The sequence below is a fragment of the Ranitomeya imitator genome, chromosome 2, assembly GCF_032444005.1.
Source record: "Ranitomeya imitator isolate aRanImi1 chromosome 2, aRanImi1.pri, whole genome shotgun sequence".
Lineage (NCBI taxonomy): Eukaryota > Metazoa > Chordata > Amphibia > Anura > Dendrobatidae > Ranitomeya > Ranitomeya imitator.
The window spans coordinates 364,164,341-364,177,948 of NC_091283.1; the positions used below are offsets into that span (position 1 = coordinate 364,164,341).

The following is a 13,608-nucleotide window of genomic DNA, read 5'->3' on the forward strand; positions in this document are numbered from 1 at the left end:
CATGCGCAAAAAACGCTGACACAGCCTGCCTACGGAGGAGCAACGGACCATTTTTTTGGGGACTTTTCAGCGTATTACGGCCGTAATATACGGACCGTATTGTTTTACGCTGTGTGTGACGCCGGCTTAAAACAGAACTTATAGCTGACAGTGAAACCTAATTTTGAGTGAGTATAAATACCCCTCCCATATTGAAAGAGAGGCCAACAACATCAAACCTGAGAGAACAGGACATTAACAATGTCCTAGCCATGACACCAGGTCACTGCTGTGAATAATGTTGTCAGAGTTTTATGCCACTTTTACAGACTCACAATAAAACATACAAAAACTAAACCAAAATGGATTTTCCTGGGAAATATGTTAACCCGAGCCTGTTTTTGCCTTCATGACTGGACCAATTTTTACAATTCTGACCACTGTCACTTTATGAGATAATAACTCTGGGATGCTTCAACGGATCCCGGTGATTCTGAGACTGTTTTCTCGAGACATATTGTGCTTTATGATTGTGGCAACATTTCTTTGATATGACTTGCGTTTATTTGTGGAAAAAAACGAAAATTTGTCAAAAATCTTGAAAATTTTGCAATTTTCCAACTTTTAATTTTTATGCCATTAAATCAGAGCGTTATCTCGCACAAAATAGTAAATAAATAACAGTTCCCACATGTCTACTTTACATCAGCACAATTTTAGAACCAACATTTTTTGTTAGGAAGTTATAAGGGTTAAAAGATGACCAGCGATTTTTCATTTTTTTCAACAAATTTTACAAAGCCATTTTGTTAGGGAACACATCACACACTTGAAGTGACTTTGAGGGGTCTATATGAAAGAAAAATACCCAAAAGTGACACCACTCTAAAAACTGCACCCCTCAAGGTGCACAAAACCACATTCAAGAAGTTTATCAACCCTTCAGGTGCTTCACAGGAATGAATGGAATATGGAAGGAAAAAATAAACATTTACTATTCTTTCTCAAAAATTTTCCTTTAGACCTAATTTTTTTTACTTTCACAAGGGTAACAGGAGAAAATAGACCATGCATTTTGTTTTACAATTACTTATGAGCATGCCAATACCCCATATGTGGGGGAAATCTACTGTTTGGGCGCACGGCAGGGCTCGGAAGGGAAGGAGCGCTATTTGACTTTTTGAATGTAAAATATGCTTGAATATGGTAATTAGCGGACGCCATGTCGCATTTGGAGAGCCCCTGATGTGCCTAAGCAGTGGAAACCCCTAACAAGTGATGCCATTTTGGAAACTAGACCCCTCAAGGAATTTATCTAAATGTCTGGTGGGCACCTTGAACTTCCAGGGGCTTCACAGAATTTTATAATATTGAGCAGTCAAAAAAAAACAACAAACATTTTTAACACAAAAATGCTATTTTTAGCCCTCACTTTTCTATTTTCACAAGGGTAGCAAGAAAAAAAATGGACCCCAAAGTTTGTTGTGCAATTTCTCCTGAGTATGCCAATACCCAGTATGAGGTGGAAAACTACTGTCTGGGAGCAGAGCAGGGCATGAAAGGGAAGGAGGGCCATATTACAGTGCAGGTTTTGCTGCATTGGTTTGAGGGGGCCATGTCACATTGGCAGAGCCCCTGAGGTGCCAAAACAGCAGAAACCCCCGTAAGTGACCCCATTTTACAAACTACACCTCTCAGTGAGTTCATCTAGGGGTGCAGTGATCATATTGATACCACAAGTGTGTGACAGAATTTGATACCATTGGGTAATGAAGAAAAAATAATTACATTTTTACCACAAAAAAAAATTGTTTTATCCCCAGATTTTACATTTTCACACTGGGAAATGGGTAAAAATGGTGCCAAAATGTGTTACTCAATTTCTTCTGAACTTGGCAATACCCCATATGTGGCGGTACAGTATTGCTTAGCCACACAGCAAGACTCTGGAAGGACGGAGCACTATTTGACTCTTGGAGAACTAATTATTATAGAATAGTTTCCAGACTCTATATAAAGAGCCCCTAAATGCCAGAAAAGCAGAATCCCCCCTCAAGTGACCCTAGTTTGGAGATTATACCCCTTTATAATTTTTCCATATTTTGGTCCACAGAGTCATGTGATGGCTTGTTTTTGCGGGTCGAGCTGACGTTTTTATTGGTACCATTTTTGGGCACATGACATTTTTTTGATCGCTGTCTATTCTTATTTTTGGGAGACAGAATAATCAAACACCAGGAATTCAGGATTTTTAAAAAAATGTTTATGACGTTCCGTGTGTAGTAAAATGAATAAGGCAGATTTATTCTTCGGGTCAGTACGACTAAAGTGATACCACATTTATATAACTTTTTTTTACGTTTTGCCACTTTTTCACAATAAAAATAAATTGTTTTTGCATCGCTTTATTCCGAAAGCTAAATCTTTTTGATTTTTCCGCTGTTTGAGCTGTATGGCAGCTTGTTTTTTGCGGGACAAGATGACGTTTTCATTGCTATGATTTTTATTTTGATATGACTTTTTGATCACGTTTTATTCTACTTTTTGTTTGGCGGCATAATGAAAACGCAAAGGTTTTTGCGCCTTTTTTTTTCTACGGTGTGCACCGAAGAAGGGAACAAGTGTGACCGTTTTATAGGTGATATGGTGGTGGAGAATTAGGCCGGGGTCACACTAGACCGTAATACGGACGAGTGCAATGCGATAAAAATTCGCATAGCACTCGCCCCAATGTTAATCTATGGGGCAGCTCCCATCATCCGATATTTTCTCGGCCGTATTCAGGATCCGAGTGAAATCGCAGCATGCTGCGATTGTCAGCGTATCTCGGCCGAGAATCGCCAATGAAAGTCTATGGGTGCGAGAAAAAATCGGATTACATACGGACCATGCGTGTGCATTGCGAGAAATACGGAAGACTTCTCCAGGTGACAGGAAATTGAATCATCCATTATCAGGAAGCTTTGGCATGCTAATTTCTGGCCCACGCTGGATTGCAAACCAGGAAGCACGCCTCCACGGAGTGTACTGTTGTAGCAGCATGGCCAGGCATATAAATGTGGAGATGCTGATTGCTCTGGTCCATGATAGACCCGAATTATGGGACCAACGCGATGCACATTATGCGGACCGTGCACGTAAAGACGCAGCATGGAGGTCAATATGTCGCCACATGTTCCCCGATTTTGATGAGCGACCTCAAGAGGTTCAGCAAGAAATATGTAAGTACCATTCTTCACCAAAAAATGTGGTTTAATAGTGGGTTCATGATAAAAAATAAGCCTGAACCCATCATATGTGTTGTGTTTATGATGGGAGTAAATGATCCATGCTCTTGGTTGAAGATGCAAAAACATTACCAAGAGACACAAATATGGATGAAATGTATTTTAGCTATAGTCCGTTAATATAGGGCCAAAGGAATTTTATGTCCCCTTAGCCTCCTGGGCCCATGTGTTCTTGCAAACCCTGTAACGTTTTGAGTTATGTGTGTGATATTTATATCGAATATTTTGTATATTTGCAGCAAATGATGTCACTAGACGCTGGCGGAGTTGCCGGGACCAATATCGGCGTGAGCATCAAGTTCATGGGCGGAGTGGTGATGCAGCCCCCAAAAAAAGGAAATACCTTTATTATGATCGGCTTAATTTTCTGGCACCGGAGATGGAGCTCCGACAGTAAGTGCATGCATGTCTCCAAATATTGTAGACATCTTATTACGTGAATATGTATGTATGTTTTAATATAAATAATATTTTGTGAAATACAGAACAGAGTCCAATCTGACAGAAAGGGAGACTGGATCTGACTCAGAGTTGTTGATTGACCCTGTTGGTGAAGATGCAGAAATGGCTGGACCATCTGGGCAAGCAACAGGCAGCAACCACCCACCCCCACCGCCACAACCAGCAGCAGCGTCTTCTGCTACACAGGAGGCAAATCCTGAGGTTGATGAAGGAGCCCAGAGCAGCAGTCCAACATTGGCTCTGGATACATCACCACAGCCTACTACAAGACCAAAACGGGGTCGGCGCAGAAGGGTGGCTTTGAACATTGGCACCAGGAGGCAAGTGGATACAGGGGTGTTGGACTATTTGTCACGAGCTGCCCATGACGATGGGGAGGAAGCGTACTTCCGCAGTCTTGCCCGCTACTTGCGGCCCATTCCACGCTCGCTCAGGCTGCGGACCAGAGGTTGCATACAAATTTTGATAGATGCGGCCACACCCCCAAACAACCCCACTAATATTTTTAATTATCTTGAACGGTGGCAAATGTCAGCTACCAACCTTCTGGCAGTGCAAGACCTTCCACAGGACCAATCAGAAACTGTGTCAGCACCACCCCCGCAACCTATAGCTCCCCAACAACAGCCTGCACAAAGCACACAACAACCCCAAAACAGGGCAATTTTTGATTTTTCAGCAAATGCCCAATATGACCACTTGAACAGACACATGTTTGGAGGCTAGTCCCAACATGTGTCTGCTCGACATGGCCATATTGGGGGGTCTGACCAAATGGGTCAATCCAGTACCCAGGACTTGATGCCCTTCTACCCTCCACATCAAGTGTTATCTCATACACAGGATCGCAACTTGCAACAACACCCTCAATTTAGATCTGCAATAACACAGGTTGACAGTGTGGTTGGTCAACCACCCAGGCAAAATTCCGCACATGTTGGACACCCGCCATCACCATCACCACCCCCAACCTACCATAACCTGTAATGTTTTGGTTTTTAGTTTTGGCCTGTCATTTGGGCTTTTTTGTGGCCTAAGTTTTTTGTTACCTTGGCATGTTAAACTGTGTTGTTTATTTGGCTCAAATTACATATGAGAATGAAAATATGTTTTTTGAATACATATATATATATATATATATATGTGCTGAGCAGTAAAAATTTGTTCAGAAATCAGAGTGTTATGTATTGGTCCAGCTACATACATGATTTGTCAACTTTACACACTTACATAATTTCAAAATCAGATACATAATACACAAATTTATGAAGCAAATTATGTGATTTATTAACTTAGAATCTAACTAAAAATTAAGGCAAAACAGCATTGTCTTGCCAAACCGTAGATCCCTCTGGTGACACAAAAAAATTGGTTAAAACATCACGAACTTTTAGGCCAGAGGGCTGACGACGTGAAGGACGAACACGTGTAGTTGTCAAGACAGTATTTGCATAATCAATGTCATCTGCAGCAGATGATGGGCAATCATGGTCTCTTGTAAAGTTGTGAAGAACAACACATGCTTTAATCACGCCATTTACATTGCCTTCACTCAGTTGGATTGCAGACTGAAGTACCCGCCATTTTGCACTGAGAATGCCGAATGAACACACGACCAGACGGCGGGCACGGGAAAGACGAAAATTAAAGATTCTGCGCCGGTAGTCCAGGCCTCTCCGTGGATAGGGCCTCATGACGTTCCTTGATAATTGAAACGCCTCATCTGCTACCATCATGTAAGGCACCGCATCCAAATTAGCCCCTGGTATGTGACTTGGGGGTGGGAGATCCAATTCATTGTTGCGCAGCCGCCGACCCATAATGGAAGAACTGAAGACTCTAGAGTCTCCAGTTCTCCCATAGGCCCCAATATCTACAATTATAAACCTGTAGTTGCTGTCGACTAGGGCCAACAGCACTACAGAGAAAAACTGTTTATAATTATAGAATTGGGTCCCTGAACCTGGCGGCTTACGCACACGGATGTGCTTTCCGTCAAGTGCCCCAATACAGTGCGGAAACTGGCATGTGTCCTGAAATCCTTGAGCAATACGTAACCAGTCTGCAATTTTGGGTTCAGGCATCACCTCTTGATGGAGTCTTCCCCAGATTTCCTTGCATGTATCCCGCACAATCCCAGAAATTGTAGATTTGCCAAATAAAAACTCTAAATGCAGGGCCGCATATGATAGGCCAGTGGCAAGGAAGCTAAAAGACAAAAGAATATTGTTTGAAAATATAAAATGATCACAATACAGGGTTATATGGGCCAAAACCAAAAAAAAAAAAAAGATTATTAAAACATTAAGGACATGCTATGGCTTTGATCTTTGGCAAAATTAAATGTTAGAAAAGAAGGCAAAATGATGTTGATGTTACTTAACCATTTAAGTATCTAATTTGAATACGGGGGCTCGACCAAAAAATGATTAGAAAATTGGGACAATTACCGTATATACTCGAGTATAAGCCGACCCGAGTATAAGCCGACCCCCCTAATTTTGCCACAAAAAACTGGGAAAACTTATTGACTCGAGTATAAGCCTAGGGTGGAAATGCAGCATTTACCGGTGAATTTCAAAAAATAAAAATAGATCATTCTTGCCCCATAGCTGTGCCATATAGTGCTCTGCATGTTCATTATTGCCCCATAGCTGTGCCCCACATAGTGCTCTGCACCATTCATGATTGTCCCTATAGCTGTGCCCCATACAGTGCTCTGCACCGTTCATTATTTCCCTATAGCTGTGCCCCATATAGTGCTCTGCACCGTTCATTGTTCCCTATAGCTGTGCCCCATATAGTGCTCTGCACCGTTCATTGTTCCCTATAGCTGTGCCCCATATAGTGCTCTGCACCGTTCATTGTTCCCTATAGCTGTGCCCCATATAGTGCTCTGCACCGTTCATTGTTCCCTATAGCTGTGCCCCATATAGTGCTCTGCACCGTTCATTGTTCCCTATAGCTGTGCCCCATATAGTGCTCTGCACCATTCATTATTTCCCTATAGCTCTGCCATATAGTGCTCTGCACCGTTCATAGTTCCCTATATAAAGCTGTGCCATTGCCGCTGCTGCTGCAGTAAAAAAAAAAAAAAAAAAGCCATACTCACCTCTCTTGATTGCAGCTCCCGGCGTCTCGTTCCGGCGCCTCCATCTTCCCGGCGTCTCTGCGCTGACTGATCAGGCAGAGGGCGCCGCGCACACTATATGCGTCATCGCGCCCTCTGACCTGAACAGTCAGAGCGCAGACGCCGGGAAGATGGAGGCGCCGGGAAGATGGAGCGGCGCCCAGCGGCTGGAACGCGGACAGGTGACTATTACATACTTACCTGGTCCAGACGTCCGGCTCCCCCTGCCTGTCACAGCTGGTCTTCGGTGCCGCAGCTTCTTTCTCTAATCAGCGGTCACCGGTAGCGCTGATTAGAGAAATGAATAGGCGGCTCCACCCCTATGGGAGGTGGAGCCGCCTATTCATTTCTGTAATGAGCGGTCCCACGTGACCGCTGAAGAGGGGAAGAAGCTGCAGCACAGAAGACCGTGGGACAGCAGGGACAGCGCGAGGATCGCTGGGACTAGGTAAGTATACCTCAGCGCCCTCACCCCCTCACCCGCCGACCCTGCCACCCACCTTGACTCGAGTATAAGCCGAGAGGGGCACTTTCAGCCCAAAAATTTGGGCTGAAAATCTCGGCTTATACTCGAGTATATACGGTATTATTAAGGCATACCGCAAGTTAAGGATAAAGCGCTCCTCAGCTGAAATAGATTTGCGCATCCTGGTGTCCTTCTTCGTGATCCCTGGACGCAAAATCTCCAACAAAATGTCAAAGGTTTGAATCCTCATCCGACAATAGTTGAAGAACTTGTCCGGATTAATCCTCAGAGCAGCATACAGACGGCTGAAATGGCCTTTATTGATCCGTTGCTTTATAAGTGGATGGACCCACATCCGTCTCCGCCTCCTCGGATCTACAATAACTGGGTATGGCTGGCCAAAACGTTGGGAAAGTACCCAGTTGTAAAGCACACACTCTGTGGTGGTAAAAGTGAGTAGATCAGACATGTTGCTCATCAATCCGAAGTGCACCAACACAAGCAGGGACTCTACTGCATAGATTGGTGGGTGGGACCTGTTTTAGGGCCTTTAAATAATGTCCTTGGTGATGATTTAAATGTTTTCTGGTGTAAAATCCGTTATCTGTCCATTTTGCAAGCCTGCGAGAAAATCTCACCATACGGATGCCATACGGATGTCACACGGATCATTTTATGCGAGAAAATCGCATCCTCGCACTGCACACGCATCACTGTTTTGGTAACATTGGTGCGATTCTCGTCCGTCAAAAACGGAACTTTTTTTATACGTTGTGTGTGTCCCCGGCCTTAGGAAGAGGATGAGGAGGACAACAGCAAATAGCCAAAATAAGGAAGCGTATACCCATGTGGTGGTGTGAAGTGCATAGGCATAGACCTCCCAAAAAAAGACACTGGATTTGAATTTATGCTACGCTGCTATCATTCAGTGGCATTGAGAAGTCTGACCCAATCCAGTCCTTGTTCATTTTTATAAGAGTCAGCATTTTCAGTTGACAGGCGGATGCGCTAATCTGTTAATGCCACCAGCGGCACTAAAAATCCGCTGACAGAACACTAGTGGCAGGGCAGGCCAGGACCTCCAAGGCGTCGAGAGCCAGTTCATGCCACGTGTCCAGCTTGGATACCCAATACGTAAAAAGCACAGAGGAATCCCGGAGGTACTCTATCACCATCTTCACAAACATTGCACTTCTTGTGAGAGTACCCCGCACCTCAGGGCCAATGCTATGGGAGGGTCTGAAGAAACTCTGCCAGAACTTTGCCAGTGTTCCCCTGCCTCTGTTGGATTGGAGTTGTGTCTGTCCCGCCTGTAGTTCTTGGTTGTCCAACAAACTGTGACCTATGCCACCAGTGTTTTCAGATGGTAGTTTTTTTAATAATTCCACAACAAGGGCCTTCTGGTACTGCCCCATTTTAGTACACCTGTCCGCCCCGGTCGGCGGGCACGTCAAAACGCCACATGCGGACGAATCCCAATGTTAAAGATAGGTAAGCAGGATGATGCAGGACACAGGCGGAGCAAAGGCGGACCTTAAGAGAGGAAGTAAGCAGCCATACGCAGACCAGCCAAACGCAAGTGTGAACCCGGCCTAAGAAACAAGACTGTGATGAGCAGGGTGGCCCAGATCTGATATAGACCTGATGACGCTGTGCGGCCAGCCAATCACTGTAATGCCACAACCAACATGGCTGCAGCATTACAGTGTGCGAAAGACAATCCCTGCATGTTCATTGGCTCTCTAAAGAGCACCAAACATACAAGGAGGAGACCCGGGCCCCGCAGAGCAACTCTGGAAATACTCAGCGAGCTTTGAGCATCTTGAGCAGTGAGATGCTCAGGCGAGTACCGAGTAGTGGCGAGCATGCTCACTAAACACTACTTATGGGGGCGGATTATAATAGGGTCAATCTGGGCGGTAGCCCAGGGCCCAGTGGTGTGGGGGGGCCCAGGGCTACCGCTCAGATTGCCCGCCGCCATCAGGGCATTACTGCCCTGACTGGCGTATGAGCCTGGTGGGCAGAGGGGGCCCCCCCGTCTCATCTGCTCACCGGGCCCCTACCGGCGCGGCAGCAGTTAAACACTGTTGTTGTGCGGGTGCGCACCCACACGTCAATAGTTAACAGCCGCCAGCCAATCGGAGGCTGGCAGCTGAAATCAGCCGCAGCGCATACGACACCAGCATCTGATGTCATTGTCAGTCGCCGGCGAGTGCGCGCTTCAGCTGCGAGGAGAGAGCTTCGCCGAAGGAGCGCGAACAGGTGAGAACTTTTTTTTTATTGCGAACGGCAATCTCGGGGGCCCGGGCAAGTATGCTGGACACTGGGGGCAGAGATGCTGGACACACTGGGTGCAATATGTTGGACACACTGGGGGCAATATGCTGGAGACACTGGGGCAGATTGCTGGACACACTGGGGGCAATATGCTGCACACACTGGGGGCAATATGCTGGACACATTAAGGGCAGGATGCTGGACACACTGGGGGCAATGATGCTGGACACTGGGGGCAGAGATGCTGGACACGGGGGGCAGAGATGCTGGACACGGGGGGCAGAGATGCTGGACATGGGGGGCAGAGATGCTGGACACGGGGGGCAGAGATGCTGGACACGGGGGGCAGAGATGCTGGACACGGGGGGCAGAGATGCTGGACACGGGGGGCAGAGATGCTGGACACGGGGGGCAGAGATGCTGGACATTGGGGGCAGAGATGCGGGACACACTGGGGGCAGGACTGGAGACAGATGAGGCATGATTGGAGACATGGGGCAGAATGAAAGACATGAGGCAGGATTGGAGACAGATCGTGCAGGATCATGGGGCAGGACGGATACGATGGAGACTGATGGGGCAGGATGGGGAGATCATATGGGGCAGAATGGATGCTCATGGGGCAGGATGGGAGAACATATGGCTGGAGCCAGGAATGAGATACACGGAGCCAGGATGGGGGGTATTATTATTACCATAGGGGCTAATTAAGGGATATTATTACTGCAGTGATGTATTTATTTTATTTTTTTGAGGACACTGTTTTAAATGGGGGGCGGTCCTGTTACTGTGTAGAGTGACACTATGTTGCCTCTTTTTCTTCATGTGGTGTAATGTAGAAGTTGTGAAAAATTAAGTAATGTGTTCTGCAAGCGGAGCTTGAGATAACTGTGTTATTTCCTGCATGGACGAGTCCTGGCTGGATGAAGTGATGACGGTCTGTGCTGGATGAAAGATGAAGGACTTCACCTAGAGACGTCACTGGTGAGTCAGTGTTACCTATACACTGACACTATACACTGTATACTATATACAGAGCTCCTGTGTATAATGTCACCAGTGATCACTGTATTACCTCTACACAGACACTGCATACTAAGTACAGATCTTCTGTTAATACTGGCATTTATAGTGATAGTATTGTTTTTTTTTTTTCATCCTAACTGAAGGGTAAATTGACTAGATCAATGGATGTATGACAGGTTATAGTTTCATACAGCAACTATTTTTCTGGAATAATCTGGTTCAGGTATATGATGACCCAGTCACTTGACCGGGGGGGCCACAGTGTCTGAACAGACCGGGGCCCTGGCTACCCTTAATTCACCCCTGCTACTTATAACGTCCTAACAAAAAAAAAAATTATGTTTCCAAAATTGTGCTGATGTAAAGCAGACATGTGGGAAATATGACTTATTGACTATTTTGTGTGATATGACTCCTGTGATTTAAGTGTATAAAAATTAAAAGTTTGAAAATTGCAAAGTTTTCAAAATTTGTCAAATTTTCATTTTTTTTTCATAAATAAACGCAAGCCATATCGAAGAATTTTTTCTACTAACATGAAGTTCAATATATCACAAGAAAACAATGTCAGAATCACCAGGATCCAATAAAGCTTTCCAGAGTTATTATCTCATAAAGGGACAGTGGTCAGAATTGTAAAAATTGGCCCGGTCATTAAGTACCAAATCGGCTCTGTCACTAAGGGGTTAATATTTGGAGTTCTGAAGGCATAGAAGAGAGAGTATTTCACTCACAATATGTATATAAGCAACGCATGAATAAATGTACATTGCCGAGACCGGGCTTCTAAACAACAGACTGCTGGACAACCCAAAAGAACTGATGGTGGACCGGCCCGGGGGGCATTTACCCTCCTGCCCCTCCAGTAATGGGGAATCTCCAGCACCTACCTCCACCTGCAGAGCCGCACACCACATATATGGCTGCTCTGTGCACACAGGACCTGTGATGAGGTCACAGGAGGGGAGGAGTCAGGGGTCACATGATCAGGGGCCTCAGTGTATGCAGGACTCTGCTGTGCTGGTTGTCATGGTGCTGCATGAGGAGAAGTTTATGTGTGGGGTCAGGAGGGGTTTACAGGGTGGGTGTAGCAGAGCTGTGTGTGTACAAGGTATACGGAGCGGAGCCGTGTGTGTATGAGGTGTACGGAGCAGAGCCGTGTGTGTACGAGGTGTACGGAGCGGAGCTGTGTGTGTATGAGGTGTACGGAGCAGAGCCGTGTGTGTACGAGGTGTACGGAGCAGAGCCGTGTGTGTACGAGGTGTACGGAGCGGAGCCGTGTGTGTATGAGGTTTACGGAGCAGAGCCGTGTGTGTACGAGGTGTACGGAGCGGAGCTGTGTGTGTATGAGGTGTACGGAGCAGAGCCGTGTGTGTACGAGGTGTACGGAGCAGAGCCGTGTGTGTACGAGGTGTACGGAGCGGAGCCGTGTGTGTATGAGGTTTACGGAGCAGAGCCGTGTGTGTACGAGGTGTACGGAGCGGAGCAGTGTGTGTATGAGGTGTACGGAGCAGAGCCGTGTGTGTACGAGGTGTACGGAGCAGAGCCGTGTGTGTACGAGGTGTACGGAGCGGAGCCGTGTGTGTACGAGGTGTACGGAGCGGAGCCGTGTGTGTACAAGGTGTACGGAGCGGAGCCACTTGTGTACGGAGTGGAGCCTTGCGTGTACGAGGTGTATGGAGTGGAGCCTTGGGTGTACGAGGTGTACGGAGCAGAGCCGTGTGTGTACGAGGTGTACGGAGCAGAGCCGTGTGTGTACGAGGTGTACGGAGCGGAGCCGCGTGTGTATGATGCGTATGAAGCGGAGCCGTGTGTTTGTGAGGGAGCGCTAGGGCCGTAGTCGTGGCACGCAATGACAGCTGCTGGAGTACACCCTGGCCACCCGAAACATGAAAACAATGTCCCTTTGTCAGCGTACCTGTCTCCATTCTCCGAACCATCAGGGTCACCTCTGGCCTGTTGCAGGCTTAGGCCTCTTTCACACTTGCGTCATTTGGCATCCGTCGCAATCCGTCGTTTTGGGAAAAAAACGGATCCTGCAAATGTGCTCGCAGGATGCGTTTTTTTCCCATAGACTTGTATTAGCGACGGATGGCCACGCACCGCGTCCGTCGTGCAATGGATCCGTCGTGTTTTGGCGGACCGTCGACACGAAAAAACGTTCAAGTGAACGTTTTTTTGTCCGTCGCGTCCACTATTTTCTACCATGCATGCGCGGCTGAAACTCCGCCCCCTCCTCCCTGAACTTCAGAATGGGCAGCGGATGCGTTGAAAAACTGCATCTGCTGCCCACGTCGTGCACAAATTTCACAAAGTACGTCAGCCCGACGCATAGCGACGGACCCGTACCGACGCAAGTGTGAAAGTAGCCTTAGTTCTTGTGAAGCACCTGAAGGGTTAATAAACTTCTTGAATGTGGTTTTGCGCACGTTGAGGGGTGTAGTTTTTAGAATGGGGTCACTTTTGGGTATTTTCCTTTATATTAACCCCCTAAACTCACTTCAAATGTGAGGTGGTCCCTAAAAAAAAAGTGTTTTTTTAAATATTGTTGGAAAAATAAAGTCGCTGGTCAACTTTTAACCCTTATAGCTAGTGATGGGCGAGCACTAAAATGCTTGTTGCTCAGGTTGAGCAAATTAGAATACGCGAGTACTCGACCCGAGCAACAAGCCCAATGTAAGCCTATGGGAAAACCAAGCATTTTTCCGGCAGCCCCCCGGTGGTCTGCAGAGGGACTATAAGTTGTGGAAATTGATGGGAACAGTGCTCAAATTACATGGGAACAGTATGAGGAAGACCCCTGGAAGCCTTTCTGACTCCCAGGTGTCAAGACTCATGGGTAATACTGCTCTGAGAAACACTGCACACAGCAACAATGGAGCTGAACAAAACGCCGGGTTTCTGTAACCAGGTACAAACAGGACCTGAGACATGTGACAGAGTGGGAGGTGGTCAGGGGCAGAGCCAGACGCTGGTGTGCA

General features: G+C 46.6%; 1 protein-coding gene across 1 annotated transcript in view; it reads right to left on the minus strand.

The window, feature by feature from the left end:
• The window catches only part of LOC138663884 (oocyte zinc finger protein XlCOF22-like), a 56,856-nt gene extending 45,304 nt beyond the window's left edge, over positions 1-11,552 (minus strand). Inside the window, exon 1 of the mRNA XM_069750253.1 lies at positions 11,518-11,552. The gene's annotated coding sequence lies outside the window, so the exon portion shown is untranslated. The remainder of the gene's footprint in view (positions 1-11,517) is intronic.
• Between the last annotated feature and the right edge of the window lie 2,056 nt (positions 11,553-13,608).